This window comes from Ochotona curzoniae, unplaced genomic scaffold, assembly GCF_017591425.1.
Source record: "Ochotona curzoniae isolate NIBS_2020 unplaced genomic scaffold, NIBS_Ocur_1.0 scaffold_2453, whole genome shotgun sequence".
Lineage (NCBI taxonomy): Eukaryota > Metazoa > Chordata > Mammalia > Lagomorpha > Ochotonidae > Ochotona > Ochotona curzoniae.
This window is the reverse complement of record NW_024467094.1, coordinates 16658914-16685446: the sequence shown is the minus strand read 5'-3', so window position 1 is coordinate 16685446 and position 26533 is coordinate 16658914. Positions and strand designations below refer to the sequence as shown.

Below are 26533 nucleotides of genomic sequence, written 5' to 3'. Positions count from 1 at the left end.
AAACATTTTTCTCTACATTTACTCAAAGTTCCTTTACCCAGGGATGAAGACAAATCCATAGAGCTTTCAGATTAATCATATAGAAAATAACAGCATTTATTAAAGGCGTGCAGTCTGTGTGAGCTATCTAAACTCTTTATAAGCAATGCGCTTACTGTTGCATTAGCCCTAGCAAGTGGAATCTGTATGTAATTCCCATTTTGTAAATGAGAGGAGAAGCACAAAAAGTGACATAACTAGCCCAGGACCACACAGCTAAGACATGTAAGTGTTGAGATTCAAACCCAAGGCTTGACCTTTGCAAAGAGCTTTCCCTGCAGTGCCTAGTTGCTGTCATCAAGGTGCCATCCCAGTCAAGCTTGGTCCCTGGTTCTCTAACCCCTTAGCATGTTCTTCCTCTTGATGCAGTATCAAGGCAAGTCTAGTCCTTAGACTCCCATCTACACCTGGCTCCATCTAAATTCTTGACTGGTATGATTTAGGCTACCAAATACAAACTATTTTAAGTCAGATAAGCCCTAATTTCATCTTCTGCATAATTCTTTGAAGTGGGAATTATTATTACAGATCCTGAGAAGTGATACAACTCACAGAAGTTACTCAGTAACTGAATTTTCTAATCTGTGTCTCTCAGGAAAGTTTAGGCTTTTTCTTCCACCAGGTGAGAAAATTTTCTACAGGTCAAATAGAGAAGAGAAATAAGCTGGAATGTGAAGATGGGGTGGAGTTCAAATATTTGCAGAGAAGAAGGGAGAGCATCCCAAGTAGCAGGAACAGTGTGAGCAATGACATGGAAATGGGGCTCAGTGGAGCATTAACAGCATGGTGAGCTGCGTGCTTTGGCTACAGTGGGCCATTTATACAGTGCTGCAGTAGCTGTGAGACTGGAGGGTACATTAAGGCATATTGGGAAGGTTATTGAAAGCCAAGCTCAGGAGCTTGATCTTTATTATGTGGGCATCAGGGAGCCATCGAGCAAGCAATCGATGTGTACAAGACAATGTTAATAGAGTAGAAATCATCTAAATGAACTGGACAGAGGATCAAGGAGCAAGGACTAGCCAGGAGGCTAGTTTAGAGGTAATTGCAATGGGCTACACAAGAGGTCAAGAGACTCCAATGTTGCATGAGGCCGAGAAAACAGAAAATGTTGGAGAAATTTGAGAAATATAACAAAGGGAAATTTATTCACTGTGGGAATTTACAGAGGTGAGTTACATCAAAGATGAATCATTAACCACCAGGCATCTGCTGCCAGGACAGGAGCTGTGAAGGTGAGCCTTTACAATTCCTGTTCCATAAAGCACGCATGAAGAAGATACCCACAGGTATCAAAAATGTGATAGCTCAGGTGATTGCTGCGGTCACAGGGGAATGCTCTGACACCACTTCTGAATTAGAAGCCTCAGGTTTAGTGGCAAAGATCAAACCATTGAGGCCAGTTTCGAGCTCACAGAGACCTAGCCATTGACAATAAGGAGAAAATGATGATCTTAGCAGTGGGGTCACGGGAGAGAGGCAGGGGGAGGAGAAAGGCCTGCCTGATAGAGAGAACAACACATCCAAAGGAATAGATTGTTCCAAAGCACTGCATTTTTTTTAAAAAAAGATTTATTTATTTTTATTGGAAAGGCAGATATGCAGAGAGGAGGAGAGACAGAGAGGAAGATGGTCCATCCAATGGTTCACTCCCCAAGCGGCCGCAATAGCTGGAGCTAAGACAATCTGAAGCCAGGAACCTCTTCTGGGTCTTCCATGCAGGTACATGGTCCCACGGCTTTGGGCCATCCTCGACTGCTTTCCCAGGCCACAAGCAGGGAGCTGGATGGGAAGTAGAGTTGCTGGAATCAGAACTGGTGCCTATATGGGATCCCGGACGTGCAAGGCGAGGACTTGAAGCACTATGCTATTGCGCCAGGCCCAGCATTGCATGTTTTAACTCCAATGTTTTTGACACTGAAGAAATTAGGAAATGGAAGAAGAGAAATAAGATAGTCTGTAGAGAGTAGTTTAAGGAAAAGATTGTTAAGCTATTGTTTAAAAAGCAGAGATTTTGGAATCAAGAGTGCACACATCAATTGTTAGTTATAAGACATTAAATAAGGCACTGTATGTCCCGGAGCTTAATTTCTCATCTACAAAATGTGATTGCTGTATCCTGGAGGTAAAATAGGAAAACATAAATAAAATACTTATTGTAAGACTTGACACATACAATGAACGCCATAAATGACAGTTGGAGGTATTCTTATAACCAAAGTGAACTTAGATATAACTGACCTTGATGTGTCCATGAGAATCACCATTGAGAAGTTAGGTAAGAGGGGTGAAAGTGTAACTGAAGGTAAACTCAAGAGGAGGTGGATGTCAAAGCTCAAAACTAGATAATGCTATTAAGGACTGAGATAATAGGGAAAAAAGAAAAAGCTAAAATACTAAGTCTGTGAAGCATCACCATGGGGTGGGGGGGTGGTGCTTGGTACAAGGAGAGCACTGAGAGCTGACCACTGAGGGCAGAGGTGAGGCCCGGTCTGTGTGGGCTCCTGAAGGCCATTTCCATCTTGGCCCAAGACCAAGACCCTAGTCAGGAAAGAAAGGCCTTCTGCTCTCTGGGACATGTGACTGTGAAAGGGGCTGGGAAATGCTCTCATTGTGTTTGGCCATGTTCCTAAAGGACTGGGTCAGAGCTGAATCTTTGTCCTTCCCTAAGTGGCTTAATATTCTCAAAAAATGCAATCGATGAAATCAGGATCAACAGAATCTGTGTCCTAGCTTTGTAATAATATTTAAACAAAACTGTACGCAATACTTAATATAGTCTTTTACCTACTCACACTCAGAAGTCTTCATGAGGATACAAACCCAAGTGCCTGATAATATCAGCCTAATATCTTGTAGGAATTAAAATAAAAGATGAGACAGAAAATCTGAAGGCACTGCAAAAAAAAAAAAATGTGAGACCAGAGAGATCTAAAGGGTTGCTCTTGCTAAGGACCCAATAATCATGCGAAGGAGCTCGTTGAGATTTCTCTTGGAATAAAGGGAATAGAACAGGAGTGTGGCAAAATGAGGTGGATCAGTCTTGCTCTTGGTCACAGAATGATTTAGTGATGGGCATACTCTAGAGTCCAGGTGAGGGACAGCTGAAGCTTTGATGTAGGTGGTGGCACAGTCAGAGGATAGAAGAAGCTGGATTTAAACTGTTTAATGCATAAACTAGCAAAATGAGGAGAATGAGTACCTCACAAAAGTAGAGAAGCTATCAAGGATAGGTCCAAGGTTCTCCATTGAATGTACAACTTTATTACTGGAATAGGTAGTACTCCAGTAAGAACTCCAAGTGTGGTCTGAGGGATACAGTGTAGAAGGTGATAAATCCAACTGCAAGAACATTACAAAGATGAATGAGATGCAAACATATTGAGAAACTAAATGGGTACTTGGTAATAGGAAAGTACTTCAAAAATCATAAAAAAATAGAATTATAAGATATGTGTATTTGATACCAAACTTTGGAAATTTGTGCATAGTTTTTTCATAATGCACATTTTGTGATATTTCTGAATAACCCCCCTCATATGCATAGATTTCAAAAATTTTTGCAGGAAATGAATTCATTTTTAATTGCATTTTCCATGAACTATTTGATAGTTCGTGTCATACAGATAGGTCTCTAGAGGTCAGGAGTTCATAGACGTTTTTGTCAGCAATTTAAAGGTAGCTGCAAATTTGCATACATGTTGAAGTGTGCATAGAGAGACTTTAGGGGCAAAATAAAGTAATTCATCTCAGTAGAGCAAACATCCTCCTTGTGCCAAATCTGGCTAAATCCAGGGAATACAGAGACAAATAAGTCACCCTGCTGTCAGTGTGTTAGATCATTAAATATTGGGTGATATGCATAATTATAGACATCTGCCAAGGTAGAGAGGGAGGATTCCACTATCTCTTCCAGTAGGAACAGCTGATGTCTGTGAACCTGGTCTCCAAGCATCATAGGAGCCTCTTGCTTGTTCATAGCACTGTACCTTGTCTTCATCGAGACGGACGTCCCCCCTGTAGTCATCAGCTGTTCACAAGATAAGGACTCTTCTACTCTTTGCATCTTTTTTATGGAGACACAAACTCTGCTCTTTCTGCAGCCTGTGAACTGTTCCTGGACTGGAAATTTCCTTTTCTCCTACTTCCCCAGGCAGTGTTCACTGCAAAAAAACTTTGCAGAGTTGCCAAACTTTTGGCTCCAGCAGGCCTCATCAGAAAAGTAAAACTAATGAACTCACTGCATTACACAGCTGTCTCCATTAGTAATGAAATTCTTTTATTACAAGGGATTCGTTTAAAACATGTTATTAAACAGATCAAAATGAGCAAGAGCAATGAAAGTCATTAAAATGCAAGGCATATGAGAGAACAGCTTCTCCTGAAATAAGAGAAATCTAAAAGTTAGGATTAGAATGGTGTTAGGTGGGGACCAAGTCAAAGTGTCTTGCAGAAGGACGATAAGAGGAGGAGGCAGTGGCCACTGCTTAAAACTATGCGGCTCATCCGGGGGAAGCAGTGATGCTGAAAAGAACAGTTCCCAGTTTACCCACAGAGACAGGCAAGGAGTCTGTATTGGGAGGAAAATCCCAGCTGACAAGCAGACACTTCTGGTGACAACCTAATGTTATAGTTGTAGAGTAGCAGTGACGAATATGCATTGAGTGTATATCTCACGTGATCATCTTGCTGTATTGATCACTTGCATGTCTTATTTAATACAACAATCTATAAAGGAGATACTATTATCATCCCCGTAATTTACAGACCAGGAAACTGGGTCTCAGAGATTCATACCTTACACAAGCCCACAGACAATAAGGGGTAGAAGAAGGGCCTGAAATTTGAACTTTTGTCTGTCTGATTTCAGGGCATGCATCCATAGTCATCATGCTATGAGAGCAGTGTTTACCATGATGAGAGCTATTGGTCCTGCCTTCCAGGGACTCACCATGATATTGAAATGCAAATGACCCATATATCAAAAGAGTTTAAGTGGGAGGGTTGGGGTCAATACTCCAGGGATGCAGACTAGACATGGCCTAGAGGACTAAGTCTATTTATTAGCATGGGGGAAATGAGGAACCTTACAGAACAGAACTTGCCCCGAGCACAGTGACCTGCTCCTGGCAAGGAGAGATGCACACAAGTGTGTGTCTCCGCAATACACACTTGTCCTTTCACCTTCCCTCCCCCTGGACTCCTGAGGACAGGGACAGCTCGTGTTATGAAAGTAATAGGAAGCTTTGCGCCACAGACGGCGGTGAGGACACACGAGGGACGGAGGGAGGGAGGCTGCCGACATGTGCTACTTCGCCTCCCACCTGCTGGCAGCCCTTGGGGGCAACGCGTCGCCCAGCACCAAGGACAGCAGGAAGATCCTGGACAGTGTGGAAATGGAGGCTACGACGAGAGGCTCAGCCGGGTCGTCAGTGAGCTCATTGGCAAGAACATCGAGGATGTGATCACCCAGGGCATCGGCAAGCTGGCCAGTGTACCCACTGGTAGGGCTGTGACCACGTCTGTTGCCCCGGGAGCCGCAGCACCAGCTGCCGGTGCGGCCCCTGCAGCAGCGGAAGACAAGAGGAGAGTCAGGGGACAACATGGGGTTTGGCCTGTTTGACTAGATCCTGGGTCCCCCCAATAAAGACTTTTCTGCTTAAAAAAAAAAAGAAGAAGAAAGAAAGCAATAGGAAGACAAGGATAATGTGGACAATTAGCCTGTCAAGTGAAGATTACACTTGGAAGTCGATCCCTCTCTCAACATTGTAATCTCTCCCATTAGCACCCCAGGAACAAAATCAAACTAAAGGAGTATTCCCAATGTCACAGTGTAGCTTGTTCCCCTGGTGAGTAGCACTGACTTCTTAGAACATTCTTTCTTAAATAGAACAGGGCTGTGCCTGGCTGACTGTTTCCTCAATTAATATTAATTCTGTCCATTAGCCTTACAAAATCACTCTTTAATGTGACAAAATCTTGGATCTTTGGAAGGGTAATCATGTCCCTCCTTCAGCTCTAATCCTACAGGGTTGTGTTTTTCAGTTTCTTGGACTTAAGTACTGTCAGGTTCAGACCACTTCATTTAGGATATGGACCACTTTGGTAAGAAGCACCTGAAAGGTGGGAAGCAGATGCTGTCTGACCACAGACAAGTCCAGGAGGAAAGTCTCCTCCTTTATCCCCTCTTTTCAAAGATTTATTTTATTTATTTTGAAAGTCTGAATATGTGTATATGAGCGAGACGATGGAGGGAGCGAGAATATCTTTCATCCACTTCCTAATTGGCCACAATGACTGGGACTGGGCCAGGCTGAAATTGGGAGCTTCTTGTGAAATTCCCACATGGATGCAAGGGCCCAAGGACTCGGGCCTTCATCCTACTTTCCCATGCTCATTAGCAAGAGCTGGATCAGAAGTGAAGCAGCCAGCATTCCAACCTGTGTTTATATTGGATGCCAACAGTGCAGATGTGGCTGCTTAACCTGTTACACTACAATACCAATCCATCTTCATTTCTTCTAAAATCTCTGTTTTTAATAGCACAAACTTGGTTTCCACTCCAACCAGATATACTTCTCAGGTCTAAGTCCTGAATAAATAAAGGCTTGCTGCTACCTGTGCCACACACTTCTGCCAAATCTCATACCACGCCCCCTCCAGCCCCTGTGCACTTGGACCCGCTATTAATCCATGCTAAATGAGTTGACCCTTTGTTCCAGCTTATTGCAATCATTTTGGATCCTGATTCTGTCATCCACTATAATCACCATCCCTGCCACTCTCTTGTCATCTGCAAATTTGATGAGCAAAGGCTTATTGTGTTTCTCTGAGTCACTGACAGATGCGTGGAGTTCACTGGGCCAAGCACTGAGGTCTGTGATGGGGCTCTAATGCTGGCTGAACAGACCTCGTCTCTAGATGTCTAGACAGTGAGACATAGAAGAATTGATCAACTTGTGTCAAACTCACAAAAGGGCAAAGTATGAGTCAAAAGGTCAATTTACTATTGATGTTGGGATGTGTTTCTGCTGTGAAGCCTGCGCTGCCAATCACTTCAGGACAGTTTGCTATGTATCCTTGGCTGGGCATCAGCAACTGGACATACTGTTTTCAGACTAGAAAGAGGTGAATCTGCCAAAGGGACATTTCTGTGAAGACAAGTCAGCAGGCATGGTTTTCCCTCTTGTACGTGGATCCTCCAGGCAATTCCAAGGAGGCCTGTCCCTCAGACTGCTCATAGGGAAGAAAATGCCATATCATCTAATCTTAGAATCCAAGAGAGAAGTGTATAAATATCTGTGAACCCTGTATGGGAGATGCTAACTCTCCTGAAGGGGCTATCAAAAACTTCATAGTAAAGAGGTGTTCTTTAGTCTAGGTCTTGAAGGAGAAATGAAAGTTTGCTAGGTGAAGAAACCCTGGGTGGGCCCAGCGCAGTGGCCTAGCAACTAAAGTCCTCACCGTGCACACTCCGGGATCCCATTAGGCGCCGGCTCTAACCCCGGCAGCTCCACTTCCCATCCAGCTCCCTGCTTGTGGCCTGGTAAGGCAGTCGAGGACAGCCCAATGGCTTGGGACCCTGCACCCACCTAGGAGACCTGGAGGAAGTTCCTGGCTCCTGGCTTCGGATCAGTGCAGTACCAGCTATTACTTGAGAAGTGAATCATTGGATGGAAGCTCTTCCTCTCTTTCTTTCCTCCTCTCTGTATATCTAACTTTGCAATAAAAATAAGTAAATCTTTAAAAACAAACAAAAAAATGCCCTGGATACAGAGAACTGCAGGCATACAGCTTTGTACCACAAAAAGATATGGGAAGATCTGGGGAAAAGCAAAAAACCTGAAAGTATAAGGAAAGTAGACTAGTGGCTTAAAAAAATAGTTTATCCTCATTTGCTTCAACATTTATCAGGTTCCTAGGGTGTCATTAATGTTGTGTTTGCTACTGGGGAAGAACAGACGGAAATGAGGTAGCCCTCGCCTCAGAGAAATTACTAGTTGGATAGATCTTCATAAGTTACTTAGCCTCTGGGGGCTTCAATGTCCTCTGTATTACAGCACCTGACAGAGTGTGTTTGCATGATAAACCCATGGAAGGAGCTCTTCTCAGTCCACTCAGGCTGTTCTAACAAGGCTACTTAGAACAATTGATACGCAGCAGAAGTTTATTGCTTACGGTCCTGGAGCGAGCAAATTCAAGACCAGAGAGCCAGCACACTCAGTGTCCGGTGAGGGTTCCCTCTTTCTAATAGGTGGCACATTCTTTTTACATCTCCCAATGATGGAAAGGCATTGCTTTGAAGAGCAGGACTCCCATTCACAAGGGTGGAAACTTAGTGATCTCATCATCCTCTAAAGGCACCTCTCCTTGATTCCACCACAGTGAGAGTAGGGTTCAATGTAAATGTTCAGAACACAGCAGAGGCCTCCAATTGCCTCATGTGGGGCCACATAGGATGGAACTAAGTTTCTGTTGCTCCGTGGCTCTGTATATGGCGTCAGAGATGAAGGCCTCTGATACAGCCCTTGAGATCTGGAGAAGCATCTTTCACAAGCCTTCTGATATACTCCCAATCCACTGTGGGGAGCATTTCCAGGGTCCTTGGGAACAATCATAACTGGTTAAAGTTGGCATCAGGGCAGGAGTTGTGGCTTATAGTGGTACAAGCATCACTCAGGGCGACATTGTGGTGTTGCATCTCATGTGGGTGCTGGTTTGAGACCCACTGCTTCACTTAGCCTCCCTGTTAATGCTCCTGGGAAAGTGGTGAAAGATGGCCCAGGTATGTGAGTTCCTAAACCCATGTGGGAAACCTAAGTGAGGCTACTGGCTATGGCCTGGCATTTGAGAAGTGGGAACCAGCAAATTCTCTCTCTTTCTCTCTCTCTCCTTCTCTCTTTCTTTCTCTCTCACTCTCTTTCTGTTACACACACACACACACACACACACACACACACACACACACACACACACACACCTTTCTCTGGCTCTTTCTCTCTCTTAACTCTGCCTTTCAAATGAACAAATATTTTTGTAAAGACTCCTTGGATTGTTGCCATCCCATATTGGATCCACATCCAACTTGTGCTTCTGATCCAGCTTCCTGCTAGTGCACACCCTGCAGACAGCAGATGACAGCTCGAGAACTCAGTCCTGTGCCATTCACATGGGAGACTGGGATGGAGTTCCTGGCTCCTGGCTTCAACCTGGCCCAGCCCCAGCTGCTGCGGGCATTTAGAAAACAGGCCAATAAGTGAAATATAGGTCAATATTTCCTTCTCCCACTCCATCTCCCTTTCTTTCCTTCACTCCCATTCAAATAAGGTCAATAAATAAAACTTTAAAGTATGAAAAAAATAAGTTTTGGGCATTATTGATGCTATTCAACTGGAAATAAGATTCTGGTTTTAAATATGTGACTTTTTGCATCATATTTTGAAACTGAGTTATACATCATCTGGATACCATGCTGCAGGTTAGAATGGACTTAGAAGGGTGAAGGGATAGGAATTAGAGTGACATACCAAGGACATTTATCCCACATTGAGTCCTAGAAGAAAGACAAATGCAGAGCCCAATGTCTGGTAGAGCACAGTAACACAAGAACTCAGCACCTGGGAGATCCCACTGACTGTTAACATGACTTCCCAGCAAGGGACAAAGGAACATTTGAGCTCCAACCACATCACAAATCAAATGTACACAGCAAAATATTTCTCAAATTCAGAAACAGTGCCTGATAGTTTCTGTAACTCACCTTGGTTCCTCCTTACATTAACTTAGGAACCAGGTTTGGTTCCTGTTCCTGCAAAGGAATTCATGGCTCAGAGAGTTTTATTGAACTTACTAGAGGCCAATCAGCTCATCTACGGGGGAGTTGGGATTTGAGCCTGGCCCTGACTTTGTCATGACTTACACTTCATAACTTTAGTGATAACAGAAACAAGAAGGATATTTCAAACACCCATACTGAGCCAGGCCCTTAAGTCTGCATCTTCTATGCGAACTCCCTAAGTGATGTGAGCCTCACCTTCCAGGCCATAGTTTTAGTGCCACCCTGAGGCACACACCAGAAGTGGCAGGGTCAAATTAAAACCAGGACCAGCATCCACGGACCCCTCCTGGGTAAGCAGATTCAAAAGCAGGGAGTCAAGAAGTTCAGGCAGGCAGGTTGGGACAACAGGGTAAGAAAGCAGCTGATCCCAACGCGTGGGTCCCCAAGGTAGAGGGAGCTGATCCTAGCAGGGTCCCACCTACCATGCAAAACCCCAGAGCAAGACCTCCTTGGGTTTGTTCAGAAGGAGAGCTCTTGCCATGGCATTTCCAGTAAATAACATCGCATGCTTTGGTTTCAGAGCCGATAAATCCTCTCTGAACCACACGAGCCTGCCACAGATAGAGCGAGTGTTCATCATCTTGTTCTCTGTGCACAAAGAACACACAGCCAGCTGCCAAGTGTTACAGAACTCCTGCTGGGGAAAGCCGCGAGCCTCCTTCTCTTGGGCCAGAGCCTGCCATTCCAGCTGTGAGCAGCAATTCCAGCTTTTCTTTAAAATACAAATCCCTCCAAGGGTCTCTCTGCTAGGTTTCCCTCGCTGGAGCAATTCTGGGCAAGTGTGCAGTGTGGGGCTCAGCCAACAGTGTCATTTGTGGGGTGCTCATCACTAAATAGACTTAGCACTAAATCTATTCACACAGAGGGACGGATCCTTGCAGAGGCCAAAGGGTCATCCAGGAATGCCAATCTACAGAATAGCAGCAATGATGAGCCACTTGGGAAAGGCCCCTTCCTTCACCTTTTTAAAAATGCAGACACATGTTCAAGCCTACAGCAGTTTAAGAACCCTTTGGAGAATGCCTGCCCTTGATGGAGTTTCAAGGAGATAAATGACCTTTAAAAAGCCATAGTCACTTTCCAAGACAGGATGCCTGCCATGTTAGAATTTTTTAAAGATTTATTTTATGTTTTATTGGAAAGTCAGATATATGGTGAGGAGGAGAGACAGAGAGGAAGACCTTCCATCTATTGATTCACTCCCCAAGCTGCCACAATAGCCGGAGCTGTGCTGATCCGAAGCCAGGAACCCAGAGTCTCTTCCGGGTCTTCCACATGGATGCAGGGTCCCCAGGCTTTGGGTTGTCCTTGACTGTTTTTCCAGGACACAGGCAGGGATCTGGATGCAAAGTGGGACCGCCGGCATTAGAACCAGCATCCAAATGCGATCCTGGCATGTGCAAGGCGAGGACTTTAGCTGCTAGGCTACTGCATCAGGCCCTACATTAGGAATTTGAAATTGAGAAGGCTGACCTGGGCCCCCTGGAGGAAAGAGTATAGGATCTGGACACAGGCAAGAATTGACCATAGCCAGCTTTGTGGTACACTGGGGCTTGTCAGTCTGCCCAAGTTCATTACTTTGTTCTTCCGTAGAATATAAAGATCCTCTCTACCTTGGAGATAGAGTTCACATCACATACACGTGGACAATGTTTATGACAACATCACTATCTTCACATACCAGAGAACCTCAAAAAATCCATGAAATGCAATGTTTCCTTTTGTTCAAAAGACTTTGAAATATATGCACACAAGGAATTTCAAAAATTCCATGAAAATGATTTATTTATTTTTAATGGAAAGGCAGATTTACAGAGAGAGGAGAGACAGAGAGAGAAAGAGCTTCCATTCACTGGTTCACTTCCCAAGTGGCTGCAACAGCCAGAGCTGAGCCAAGCCAGGAGATTCTTCCAGGTCTCCCAAGTGGGTGCAGGGTCCCAAGGCTTTGGTCTACCCTCTACTGCTTTCACAGGCCACAAGCAGGGAGCTGGATGGGAAGTGAAGCAGCCAGAACACAGTCTGGTGCCCACATGGGATTCCAACACATGAAAGGCAGGGATTTCCACCACTAGGCTATCACACTAGGCCCAGAAAAATGAACATCTTGAAAAAATATTATGCAAGGATTTCAAAGGTGTTTATTGGCAAAAATAAAATAATGTTTTCATTCTTTTTTTCCATGAGACTTCTGAAATACTTTCTATAAGCATGTAGACAATTCTTAATGAATTCATGCTATGGACCTACTGTGTATAAGACACTCAATTTCTGCTATGTACCAGACACTAGATTCAATTGTGGATGAAAATGAAAGAGATGGCCATGGGATGGAATGAGTTTGGTTTATTTTCTTTAAGATCCATCACCAACCCAAGAGCCACTCATTTTCTTCCTCAATGCCAATGCCCTCAATTAACCACAGCGAAGTTAGTAAAATCTGCGACTCATATTTACCACAGTTGATCATCCAAAAACTGTTTGGCCCAATCTATGCCAAGGAAGCAGCCAAAAGAGTCAAAGGGCATTAAAATGTGTAACAGGGGCTCCAGAGAGCATTAGAGCAGCCATGGGGAGTCACCACCCCTTAAAAGATATCCTACAGAATGTGTGTCTGTGAACCTGCTTGCAGACAAGTATGTAGAAAACATGGATTCTGATTTCCAATAAAGAAAGAGAAGAATGGATGGGATGTGCTTCAGGCCCTGTGTCCAGTGCTTTACATGTTGAATCTGTGTAAACGTCATGCCAGAGAGGTGAGAGAGTTGACTTACATCCTCCAAATCCCGTGTCCATTCCACTGCAGTGGATAGCTCCTCCAAATTCCTTTCTTCCCTGCCCTGCCCTCCCAAATCCAGAGAAGGGCAGGGCCATTTCCCAGGTGTGCAAAAATAAAGCCCAAGAAATCAAGTGATTACACAGTTACACAGAAGTGAAACAGCCACTGTTATGAAGATTCTTCAGTGTTTTTTCTGAGGCTAGCTGCCTTCCAGTCAGCTCATTTCCAGCCACTGCTAATTTAAAAACCACCCTCAACAAGAGTCTGCTCTATAATCCAATTTGTCGTGCATTTGGTCAATTTGGCTGTCTTGCCTCTTGAGGTAGCTCTGATCACATGCTTGGTAAACCAGAAAGTGAGGAAGTACAGAGCAAGGTTCACCCAGAGTGGAGCCAGGAGGAAGGGGGGATGAGGCAGAAAGGAGGCCCCACAGTGACAGCCGCGGTCACTTGTCTGGGCCAGCAGACAAACCTGTCATTCATGGCAGGGCCTGCAGCTGCCAACCCTCAGAGCCAGCTGAGGTAGCCTCTGGGGTTCTGAGTCCAGATGCTTTCTGTCTAGGAATTCAATGAATAACAGAGGGAAAGAGCCTCCCTTTAGTGTCACCACCTAAGCCTTTCAGGCAAAGTTGCTGGCCACAGCATTCAACTGGCAGGGATAGAGAAAGGACGAGAATAGAGCACCTATAGGTGCTATTCCCTGACATGATTGTGGCGATATCTGATGGAGCTATTGTCACTTAGGGTTTACAAAGGGACTTGCTCAAGGTCACATAACTGTGAAATGAGCTTGGATGCCAGATCTCTTGGTTCCAAAGCCTCCATACCATGCACAGAAGGCAAAAGTACAGGCCAGCCCAGTCTGCTCCCACCAAGGAGTATCATCATCCCCTTAAGAGGACTATGGAGAAGGGAGGTAGCACTCCGGGCTCTGCCCATTCAGCTGCTGACCTGGTGTTGCCCAGGGGCCCCATGGATTCGCACCATGGTCTAATCTTGTGTTTTGAGAAAATAAATAAATAAATAAATCTTTTTTTTAAACTCCTAGTTCAGCTCTTTTGTTTTTCTTTGTTTTATTTTTTAAATTTTCATTGTGTTTGAAAGTTAGAGACAGAGAGTATAGGGACAGTGATGTTTCATTCATTTACTCCCCAAATGCCCACTGCCAGGGGTGAACCATGCCAAAGCTAGGAGTGTGAAACTATGTGGGTGGCATGGCTGCAAGTAATTGAGTCATCAGCAGCTGCTTTTTGAGGTGCAGATTGAAAAGAAGCTGGGTCAGAAGAGTCAGTACTTGAACCAAGAACTCCAGGAGAGCATTACTAAATCCCTGATCACAGGATCAGCTCTTTTCATCCTTACTTGACCTGTTTAGACTATGGCCTGTCCCTGTATAGTTCAAGGGTCATCAAAAGGATTGGACAAAATTTATATGCCAACTTTAGGGCCCTGCCTCTATGATTCTTTGCTTTGCAATGTCCCTCTTCTTCCACTTTCAAGAAGCTGGGCTCATTCCAAATACTGCTCTATGGTTCTTTTAGCCAATGAGTCTAATGGTTTTCTACCTGAGTTTGTTTCTTAATGAAGCACTGCTAACTATATCCTGCTATTAACATAATTTTTAAAAAATCAGAAATGAAAAAGTCATTGAGTTCCATTTCTTTCTTCCATTTCTACAAATGCAGACTATTCTCCAGTTTTGATTTCTCTCCATTGCCTTTAAGGTTGTGTGTGTGTTTCTGTGTGTGTGTATTACTCAAAGTTGATAGACATAATCCACGAGAAAGTTAATATGGTAAGAAATACCCCGCAATTACTACTAGTAGAATCTCAGGAAATATTTTCAGGAAATAAACTTACATGCCGAGACTCTGCATAGAACTGGATATTAAGAAGTCAACCCTTAACCCTCATGCCCATATCTTCTGCCATTCACTCTTTTATCTGTCCAGATGGGAAAATCCCATCACTGCCTAGGAGCTATCACCACCACTACTCTTCACGATGGAGTTCCATCATTCCTACAAGTTTGATTCTGGCCACATCATAAATCAGGAGCATCCATTCTCTTCTAATTTCTCCTTTGAGTCCCACACACCTCTAAGAGATGAGCCTAACTGGAGGACATCCAGAGTTAATAAGAGGTCCCACAAATGAGGCTCTCAACTCCAAAAATTGTTCTGGGAACTAAACCTTCTCTTTACTATGCCATCAATTTTCCTCTAGTTACTGAGTTATGCCCTTAAGCATACTCTATAATTTTTCCATTAAAAAGAAGAGTAATGTATTCTTTCTCTTGATTCTATTTCCTTTTGTGGCTGCAATCTCATCTATGTATGTACTTTGACATCAAAACTCATACCTTCTTTTTAGTGTCTTTTGCTCTTCCCAGTTTTCTCCTGAAGCAATTCACCACCCTACCACCACTTGATGAAAATAGCTCTTGTCAAGGAGGTCGGCAACCTCTGCATTGTTGAATTCCATCATTGTCGTTCAGAACTCAGTTTGACTTCATCAGAAGCATTTGCTGCAGTTAACTGCTTCTTCCTTCTTGAAGCATTTTCTTCACCTGACTCCAAAACAATATATTTTTGACTCTCCTTTTGCTCACTGGCCATGCGTTCGAGTCTCATTTATTGATTCTCCTTGCCTCTCCAGTCACTGAACATCAGAGTGTTTCAAACTCAGATTCTTTTTCTTAAACTTAGTGCATTTCATTATCTATTGGATTTAAATGCTACTATATACTAACAGTTCCCAAATGTATGTCTTTAGCCTTAACATCATCTGAATGCAGGTTCATAAATCCAACTGTTTGTTCAACACCTCCGTTTATATGCCAGGTTGACATTTTACACTTGTGTCTGTAATCAAGTTCTTATTTTTACATCCAAATCTCTTCATCCTTTGGTCTTCTCCTTCTTAGAAAATCTCTACTCAACATTTTCATTTATTTGGACCAAAACTCTTGATTCGCTTTTCATCCTTTTTTTACGCCTTAAATTAACAAACAGCTCTACTCTCAAAAATATTTTCAGAATTTGATTGCTTCTCACCACATCTATTGCTTCTACTAGGGCTCGGGCCACCATTATAGTATGCTCTAACAGCAGCCAAAATGATCCAGTGTCATAATGCAGCAGGTTAAGTCACTGCTACCACTTTCAATGTTGACATCTTGTATTGGAGTACTGGTTCAAGTCCCAGCTGCTCTGCTTCTGATCCAGCCCTCTGCTAATGCACATGGGAAAGTACTTGGATCTCTACCACCATGTGGAGGGTCCAATGGCATTTCAGACTCTTGGTTTTGGCCTGACCAATCCAGCTGCTGCAGCCATATATATATAGCAAATGAGTCGGCAAATGGAAAATACTTTTCTGCCTCTCTTCCTCACTCTCTAACCATCTCTCCATCACTCTGCCTTCAAAATACATAAGTAAATCTTCCAAAACATTTCAAGCCATATCATGGCACTCACTTGCTAACAACATTCCAATAGTTTGCCATCTAATCATGGCAAAGGTTGGTGTTTTTAAACAGCTCTCTAATATCTTTTAAGAAGTCAATTTTGTTAGGCAGATTTACAACCCATTCAGGCCTGTAATAAATTTAGGGTCTGCCCCTGCTACTCTTTACCCCACCTGCCCCTCTGCCCCTCCCTTCTCTTTGAACATGCTAAGCTTAGTTCTACAGGAGTGCCTTCATGTGCTGATTCTTTTTTTTTTTTTTAAGATTTTTTTTTTAATTGGAAAGGCAGATCTACAGAAAGAAGGAGAGACAAAGATCTCCCATCTGCTCAAGTGGTTACAATGACCAAAGCTAAGCCAATTCAAAGCCAAGAGCCAAGAACCTCCTCCAGGTCTCCAACATGTGTACAGGGTCCCAACCTTTTGAGACATCCTTCGCTGCTTTCACAGGCCACAAGCAGGGAACTGGATGGGAATTGGAGCAGCTGTCATACAAGCTAGCACCCAGATCAGATCCCCACACTTGAAAGGGGAGTCATTGTGCCAGACCCACAGGTACTGATTCATGATCCTTGTGATCACCACCTCAGAGCTCTCTTCCCACCAGGATCTCAGCATACTCTCAAGAAAATAGATACTGCAGATGGAAATTATCTGAGCTGGCTCAGTCCATACACCATCTCTTCTAGTTTGATTCCAACTTCAGGAGAGGCAGAAAGGGTCAACTTGGGGGATGAGTTCTTCCTAAGAATATTCTTCCTGGTCCTGTTTCTCCCAGCGCCAGAGCCTTTGTCTGGGGCTACTCCTCTTACCTCCACCTGGGAAAAGACAGACAGAAAGATCTTCTAGGCATCACCACCCAACATCTGCTCCTATGCAGCCCCTCCCCCCACATACACACATAAGCACGCGTCACTTTAGCTTTCACTTTTTAATTCACACATGATTTTCGAGACTCTGGAACCAGTCTTCCTCAACACTAAGGCATAATCTCTGGGGATTAGAGTCCCAACACACCTCATTGCCACAAAGAGGAAGCACATGCTGCTGTGAAATTTGCTTTTCACTAACATTTTCACCCTCTTCCTCTGAAACTTTTACAGTTTATGCATAGTGTGCAAGGGATTTTCAAATATATCACACAATTTGATTCCCTTTGCCAGCCCTGATGGTCATAGGATTGTGCCCATTTTACAGGTAAAAAATCTAAAGTGCAGGGAGAACAAATGACATGTGAGTCTCATAGATGAGCAACTGGGGAAGTCAAGATGCAAACAACCAAGCCTCTGGAGGTTTTAATATGAGTCTCATCAGGCTCAAAAAGGCCGACTCGCTTCTTGCTGTACTTTTTGAAATGATTTGCATAGTGTGACCCTCCTATCCTCTGTTTTCCTATTTTTTTTTTTTTGGCAGTGTTTGCTTCTTGCATGTATGTGTACACACACACGGCTAAGTGCTGGCCCAAGTGACAGAGACACAGCAGGGCTGGGATCCTGTCCCAAGTCCTCTCACTATACCCTGTTGTGGTACCTGCTGGGATTCTGGCATTTATCTGGTTCCAAGATGGGTTTCCCAGTGCTGGTCAGAAGATCTGCTTTGTGCTTTTTGAGCTTTTCTCCAGCTTAGAGGCCCAGAATTCCTGCCTCCTGCTTCCCACCCAGCTTGTTTGCAGAGATGTGCCAGGGACCTTGAGCAACACTGCTTTGCCTGGGCTTTGATTGCAAAGGAGCCAGACCCCTCCCACTCTCCAGCTTCACCCAGCAGGAGCGCTGCCCTTAATGAGGGCCCTGCACTTGCCTTTACATTTCCCCTTTGAGTAATCATTGTTGATTCTCTGCAGCCAGAATCCACATGCACCAGGCTAATTTGTCTGAAAGCAAAGGGTGGCATGCATGCCTCATTTTGCCAGCGCTGCTAGGTTGCCCATTTTACAGTGGGACGTTGTACTTTGGATAGAAAAGACAATTATGGAGCATTGTAGGAGGGAGAACATGTGGAAATTCTGCTCAGTCTATTCCAGGTAGCTTGTCTGGGCTGGATTTGCCTGCATGTGGCTTGCTTTTTTGTCCCCTGCAGGTTGGAGCCACTGAGCCTCCCATTAGCACTTCTCAAGGTGGCTGTCCTGAGGGTTGCTGCCTCATTTATGCTATCAATTGTCTTCTCTTCAGCTCCATTGATAGCATCGTTTCTGGCCCTGCAATCCCAGAGTCTTTAGTCTTAGAAATCAAGACCTCCAGGGGCAACAGAGCTGTAGAAACCTAATTAATTTGATTGAAATGGGGCTTATGGGATCAAAAGTGAGAGATCACACGGAGAACCAAACAGCCTTCTTCCTTGGTACCCAAACACCTCAACATATTTTGTACTGAGTTGCTGAGGCTGGAACTGTGGCATAATAGGTTAAGGTACTACTTGTAACATTGGTCTTCTCTATAGGTACTAATATAAATCCCAGCTGTTCCATTTTTGATCCAGCCCAATGATAATGTGCCTGAAAAAAAAAAACTCCAGCAGATTTCCCAGGTGCTAATGGGCCTATACCCATGTGGGAGACCAGGAGGGAACTCCTGGCTTCTGGTTTCAGCCTTACCCAGCCCCAACCATTGAGATCATTTGTGCAGTGAACCAATAATGACCTCTCTGTCCTCTCTGCTCCTCTACCTTTCAAATAAATAAATAAATGTTAGTAAAAATAATAGGTTCCCGAGATGGATCATGAAAGAGGTATAATCAATAACAATGACAATAGTAGTGATCATGCTTCCAGGAAAAAAAACATTAGCTTCAGCAGCAGGAAATCTGAGCTGGAATGCTGAGTCCCCTTACTGGCTTATGACCTTGGCACATGGGCGGCAGCTCTTCTCTATTACAGGACTGTGAAGAACACACCGAAAGAGTGCCTAGTTCATGGCACACCATGTGCTCAGTTATCTTTTAAAGCATTTTCCAGAGCTTTATGTCATCTGATCCTCACAACAGTCCTGGGAGGAGGCCAGGCAGACCAGAGCTACTCCCATTGACAGAGGAAGGAAAGGAAGCTTCCAAGGGGCAAAGTGACTTGTCTGCAGTCACACAGAACTAGCAAGGGAAGAGCAAGGACTTGACATTGTCTGATTGTTCCCTCTGGGTCCTTTCCAAAATGGTGACTCAGGCTCATAAATCACCTTCTCAAAGCATCCAGCTCATTTTTAAAGTGGATTCAGGTACCTAGGAAATGCATCACTTTTAACTTTTACAGGCCTTTTCCATATTTGGGTCTGCTGTTCTGGGGAAGTCTAGACTGTGGCAGGTTCTCGCCAACACTCCCCAAGAATCTCAGCAACTGGGAGACTTTGGTTAGGACACTTATCACATTTTGGTATCTTGGTTCCCTGGGATGTTTTTACATTTGCTGCCATTGTCATGTTCACCAGTAGAGATGATCTTCATGGGGAGACAGAGGACCTTGACCACTGCCTCTCCAGGTGACTTTCTCCATCTGAAGAGCAGAGAGGTCATGGGACTGTGAATGATAAAGGTCTAGGTGAGTACACTGCCTTACTAGACCAGCAAGTGCTTGGCGCCCAGCTCCTCTCCAAGGTCTCCCTGTGGGAAATTTGTGCCATGGCATAAGGATCTGAGCTAAGGTGGGTGAAAGAGAGCAGAGTGGGGAAGCTGGTAAGAGCCGAAGATAGCGCTCCACTGCCAAAGATGAGGGAAGGAAATATGGTGACCAGAAAAGCAACAGGAATCTTTGGAGAGGGGAGGAATCCAGAAGTGAGACACACAAGGGCCAACTGTAAGATGCAAAGTAGAAAGTGACATAGATTAAGGCCAACAGCTCAGCAGCTGTCGAGAACACCCAGGTTTGGTTGAAGCAAGTACTTGACATATCCACTGAAAGAACACCGAAGAATATTCTCGGGGACCTCATTCTATGGACAAGACTCAACAGTCTTCTTTCTCAATGACATTTTTGTTGTTGTTGTTTGGTGGATGTCAGCAATGGTGGTAATCTGGTCTTTGTCAGTCTCCCTTAGCTTTTAGTGAAAAGCCAGGCCTGTGCCAGTGAAACTGGAACTGAAAGAAGCTTCTGGTTTGGCTCACAGCTGAGTCAAAAAACAAAGAGGAGTGGGTGCCCTTGTATCGCTGGGGAGATGAACCTAGGATAGCAAAAGTATAATTACCCTTCCTACTCTAACCTTTTCTGGAGAACTTGCCTCAGCTCAACCCCTAGGGCATTTTGTATTTTGCTTCAGTGAGAATCTTCTACAGGTAGATCAAAGTGGTAGCCACTCAAGGGAGAGGCAAAATGCCAGAGGGATAGTGCCCCCAGCACTTGAGTGACTGCCATCCTTACAATAGAATATTCCCCAAAGGAGTTTGTAGAGTTCAATGCTGTGGGCATTACACACTTTCACTCTGTCTCTTTTCTGCCTTGCTACACACTCATCTCAGAACCTCTCTGCCTCTGCCTGCTCTGCTCACCTCCTTGAATGCATTTGCTAACACCATGGATTCGGCAGCATGAAGAAACAACAAAGAAACAACAAAAAGTCACCCTTCACACATCATTACCATGCAACACTGCTAATTAAGGAGGACCTGGTGGACATCCATTGGCTGACTGAGCTCTTGGATTCCCCAGAGTACCCAACACCCAGGTTGTGCATGTTTGCTGAGTTTTTAAACAAAGGAATGCTTAATCCATAAAACACTGAAAGTGTATACATTTACCACCTCCATCTTTTACTCTGCCTGTTGTAAACACTTCTTATTTTCATTTATTAACCAGGTGTGCAGATTCTCAAGAACTTAGAGCTCAATTCTGTTCTTGCTCAGTGCTGATAGCGATACCATAATTATGTCTTGAACGCTGCATTTTTTCTTTTAAATTTGTCATCCCTATGTTCACTTAAAAATGTTTCTTGACAATTACACTGTGCTAGACTTTAAAGATACAGATAAAGATCCTTGCCCTTAAAAAACTTGTGTTTCTAGTGAAAAATCGATCAAATGAAGAAAATCTAGTGTTTATTGTAAGAGAATGCTGCGAGCTAGGGGAAAATTAGGAAAAGATTCCTGATCTAGATTTAAGGGAAGAGAGGAGGTGACTGTTGGGCTGAGTTCTGAAGCATCAATAGGCACTGGCTAGGAGAATAGAAAAGGATAAAGAGAAGACAGCCTACATAGAAATACCAAGCTGTGGTAAACTCATAAACCTCTGAAGAAGTAAGAGTAGCTTAGAGTATCCGGAAAGGATGAGAAAGCTGGAGAGAGTAAAAAAGGAAGGAGGTGAGGCTGGAGAGAAAGAATGAGTAACTTGCAGTGCTGTCTGTGAGAGTTTGGCCTTCCTCCAGAATTCTATAATCATAGAACTAGTTTAAAACTTGGTATTTCATTGAGATAAAGACAGTGAGCTCTAGGCAGCTAAGATCACCTCTAAACTTAATATCACTTAGGAGATGACAAAATTGCTCTCATGGCAGCCAAAAGCAGGGCTCCACTACTGAACTTTGGTATCTCCTCTACCATCATGGGGGTGCGGGTTGGGGTGGGGGTGGGGCTCAGCATGCCAGAAGTAGTCTCTGATTCCTAAGAACATCCCTGCCAACCTGGCTGCTGAGCCTGATCTCAGGCCCCACCTGCCCACTGCAACCTGCCTTCACTCACCAACCTGAACTTAACTTGTAGTTGTCTCTCTGCTCCTCCTGTCTTGGCTGAACAGTTGTTCCAGCCCTCATTGAGTGAGTCTTGTCACACCAGTGCTCATGTTCCCAAGACTGAGCTGTAATTAAACTTCAAATGAGTAGAAGATTTTCCCCCTTGTTGAACTTAGCTACTATACTTGCTATCTGTTGACTGCTAATGGGATATCTTGGAATTTCAGACCATGAAAGATGTTTTTTAGAGGTCACCAGGCATAAACCTGTCATTACAGCTAATGGCCAAGAGGGATAATGGCTTTCCCATTAATAAATATTGAATAAAGGGTCCTCTGGCTCTCAGACAAGTGGGTACCTTGTGAATGGCTTTTTGGCAAAAGGAGTTGATAGGCTGGTTAACAGTAGCAGACACTCATGACTTGAACTTGGGCAGTTGTGCTGGAGTCAGGAAGACCTATGAGGTCTGCGACAGTAACCAACTCAGACACTGTAATGAAAGAATCTTCATGGCTGAGCCATTGATCAGATCTTTAAAAAAAAAAGCCATTACTTCTGTAAAGATATCAAGAATTCAGTGGAACCATAGGATTTGGTATGAAAGCCCTATTCCAATTTGAGTCATCAATAAGTTATGGTATTTCTGTAAACAATGCAGAGTCATAGATGATTAAGTCCAACCCCTTGTTTATCAGAACGGAAAACTGAAGCCTAGCGAAGGGAAGTGCCATGGCTAATGCCATTCAGCTGCTGCAACTTGCTGCTGCTGCTGCTTCTTTTTCTTCTTCTTTTGAAGATGTATTCGTTTTTATTTGAAAGGCACATTTACAGAGAAGAGAAACAGGAAGAAAGATTTTTTCCATCTGCTGGTTCACTCCCAAATGACCCCAATGGATAGAGCTAAGCTGATCAGAAGCCAGGAGCTTTCTCCATATCTCCCACGTGGGTACAGAATCCCAGGGCTTTGGGTCATCCTTGGCTGCTTCCCAGGCCAGAAGCAAGGATGGGAAGTAGAACCCTGCTGCCTTGTGCCAGAGAAATAATAGGTGCTACAGAAAGAACCCTAAGCTCTGTGCTCCATTTCTGGTCTTTCACAGTGTTTTTCAACCAGTCATCGTCACTTTCTGTGCCTCAGTTTCCCCACATGTGAAATGAGAATATCGGGCCAGAACAATCTCCACAATCACTTCTCGCTCTGAGATGTATGTGTGTACTACCTAGTGAGAAAAGGAGACAAAAAGAGCCAACAATCCCCACACTGTCTCCAGCCATTTCCTAAGGGAGGTTGGTGGCAGATAATGCCCAAAGTCCAGGCTGCCCAGGAACGGGGAAGTTGAGGAAGAGTGGCATTAACATCCCCCCAGCATGCGCCTGGGAACTTGGAAAGCCCAGATGGGAAGCAAATGTGCAAAACCTCTGGCGCGTGCAGAGCAAAGAGCACCTGAGATGGCAGCAGACGCAGCTCCCCTGTTGCCGTGGCAACTTTTCTCTGAATTCTTCTTATTTCAAAACACACAAACTCCCAGAGCAGGGCCCAGCTGACCTACAGGTGAAGACAAGACAGTCCAGGCTTGCAGAGGAAGCACATGGGCATTGAAGGGTAGCTGCCAGGGCCACACAGCAAGGAACACAGGGAAGGGCTTAGGTGTACCCCGCTGCTGTCATTCTTCCTTTACAAACTCTCCCTCCCAGCAAAGCCTGGAAAGACATGTGCAGCAGAAAAGTGGTTCTCTACACTTTTCCAGTGCTACTTTGCAAGGTCACTGCCTCCTACTCCAGAATGAACTTATTTTATGACCTTTAGTGGAGCACTTTACCTTTCTAAGCCACACTTCCCCACACTGAGAAGTAGGGCTCCTAATTCAGTCTCAAGAGCCTGGATACAGGCTGCTGCCCTTCCCCCGTTACAGGGCTCTGTGGTAACTCAGTGGAAGCCATCCAAAGAGCCTCTGCTTCAGAAATGAAAAAAAATATCTTTTTAAAATGTAAAGGTTTACTAGTGATTTCATTTTTCCCCCCACCATTATTGGTGCATTTAAGAGCTGATTTTTCTGAACATTTTTTCCTTTATGGAGAAAAGTGCTTTAGGGAGCAATGTATTAGACGGTTGCTGATTTTAAATCAAGAAGAAATAGAAGCAAATTTCACTCCGGAAATTGTTATCAAAGTCACTAGGAGAATAGGATTTTTCTTAACATGACTTCAGTGGACACACAGATGCAGTCGTCAGATGTCTTCTTGTGTAAGGTGAATAATTTCAAAGCTGAGGAGTCACCCTTTTGGAATAGCAACGAAAAACTTCCTCCTTCACTGCCTCCCTTCTTCCTTGTTTTCTTTTCTTTATATGTTCAAAAGATGCTCAAACATGCCTAATCTGGTGATTATTCTTCAAATGCTGCTACTTCATGTTAGGTGTGGTGATGGATGCTAGGGATTTGGTGGCAATAAGCAAGGTCCCTGCTCTGGAGGGGTATAAGATTCAAAGAAGCCACGGAAGTAAGAGATCCCTCTTTGTCTCTTTCTCAAATATTTTATCTTATTTATTTTTTAAAAGATTTATTTTTATTAGAAAATCAGATATGCAGAGAGGAGGAGAGAAAGGGAGGACGATCTTCCATCTGCTGATTTACTCCCCAAGCGGCCACAATGGCTGGAACTGAGCCAATCCCAAGTCAGGTACCAGGAGCTTCTTTGGGTCTCCCACACAGGCTCAGGGTCCCAAGGCTTTAGGCCGTCCTCGACTGCTTTTCCAGGCCACAAGCAGGGAGCTGGATGGGAAGTGGTGCCACCAGGATAAGAACTAGCATCCGTATAGGAAAATAGAGCATGTGAGGCGAGGACTTTACTAGGCTACTGTGCTGTGCCCTATCTTATTTATTTAAAAGGCAGAATTAAAGACAGAGGGAGAAGCAGAGTGGTAGCTACAAAGGTCAAGGTTGGGCCAGCAGAAGCCAGAGAGGTCTTCCAGATCTCCCCAATTAGAAACTTGGTCTCCCACTTAGGCCATCTTCCATTGCTTTCCCAGAAGCATTAGCAGGAAGCTGAATCAGAAGTGGAGCAACTGGGACTCAAATCTCTGTCCACATGGGGTACCAATGTTGCAGGCGGTAACTTTACCTGCTATGCCATACTTGTAGGCCCAGTAAGAGTTCTCTTCTCCTTTATGTATTTAGCTTGTCAACAATCCCACAGAGAAGGTTTTAATTTGACCATCTGAGAGATGAAGAACTGATACTCCTGAGGTCTTCCTTCCCACACTGTATTTCCCAATGTTGCTGCCAAACCCTCCCTACAGCCCCAACCTTTCTAGTTTCAGTCCTGTCCAGCTATCTTTACAGCGCCTGCCTTGTCTCTCCACAACTGTCCAACTTAGAGTGTCACAGCCTATTTGTCCACCCATAGCACTCCCCTGCCCCCGCCTACCACACTGCTTCTTAACCATAGGTCCCTGAGCCTCTAGGGCATTTAGAGATGGGTCTCAGGGAGCTAGAGGAATCCGTATGATCCCATGACAGTAGTGCAGCTTGAGAACAAGAGCATTTTGAAGGCAGGGATGTTATATCATTCATCAGATTTCCCAAGGAGTCCAACGACCGTGCAGGACTGAGAATTATTACACTGGTTCCCCTAGCTGTTTCTGTTTTTTCTTTGCCCCGATATCCTGAGGCAACAAAGGTAGGAAAAAAAGATGGAAGAAAAGTGAGGAGTAGCTTACCCCTTCCAACTACTACCTGGGGTATAGCACACCACACTGCAGCGCCAACTCCTAATTCCTCCGCCTTGTGAACTGTGTCAGGAAGACAAAGTGGGGAATAAAAGAAACAATTGGGGGAAACCACGTATTCAAGTGAGGGTCAAGGAGAAGGCACAAGTAAATGTAAACCTGCTGGAGATGCCAGATGCACAGAGAAGTTGAGGGATGGAAATTAGAAGGGAAACGATGCCATTAGCTCAGCAAGGTCACACACTTTGCTAAATGACTTACCTTGTGAATCACAAACGGCAGAGGCACTGGGCTAATGGAATGGGTCCTGGGCTTAGAGACTGCAGGCCTGGGATCTGGACCAGATTCAGCTACTTATCATCAGCATGACTTTGAACATGACTCTAAACCCCAGTGACTTCACCTGTGAAACAGGGATATTGTCTTGGCCTGGCTTCCACAGTTGTTATGAGACTCAGATATGATGTAGGGCTGTAACCAGCCACAGAGGTCATATGACAGATTCCAGCACTTAAGACCCAGACTGTAGACGTCATTTGCTGTCAGTCTGTCCTGTGGCTGTGTGCCAGCAGAGCTGGCCTCAGGTTAGAGATGCATAAACATAAAGCTCTTCAGAGTTACTCCCACAACCAACCAAAAACCAAAAAACCACCACTCCACTCCCTCTCAGGGCTGCCTGCATGAGCCTCAGTTGAGTTTCAGCAGCCTCAGCCTTCCCATCAAGAAGTCTGGGTTTGTCTTTCATATCTCTCTCTCTCTCTCTCACTCTCTCTCTCTCTCTCCAACATAGCATCCTTCACAACCTCCCATGCAGGCTTCCCAGTTGTCCACTCATCCCAATTCCCACATTGCTGTACTGTTTCATCTTAGTGGGAACACAGCCAGTCACCATTGCTTCTCACACAGTCCTCCAACCTTCTTATCCACACGTTCTTCCCAGCCCTTTCCACATTTTTGCAATAGTGATTGAGCATAAGTCTGACCATCCTGCAAAAGCCCAAAGAACCATGAACTCCTTGTGCAGAACAAAGTCCAGGTTAGCAATCT

At 44.4% G+C, this 26533-nt stretch overlaps 1 protein-coding gene and 1 pseudogene across 1 annotated transcript in view; both read left to right on the top strand.

The window, feature by feature from the left end:
- The window catches only part of ASIC2 (acid sensing ion channel subunit 2), an 894111-nt gene that overhangs the window by 596083 nt on the left and 271495 nt on the right, over positions 1-26533 (top strand). The gene's annotated exons all lie outside the window — the stretch shown is intronic.
- On the top strand, positions 5311-5697 carry LOC121169715 (annotated as a pseudogene).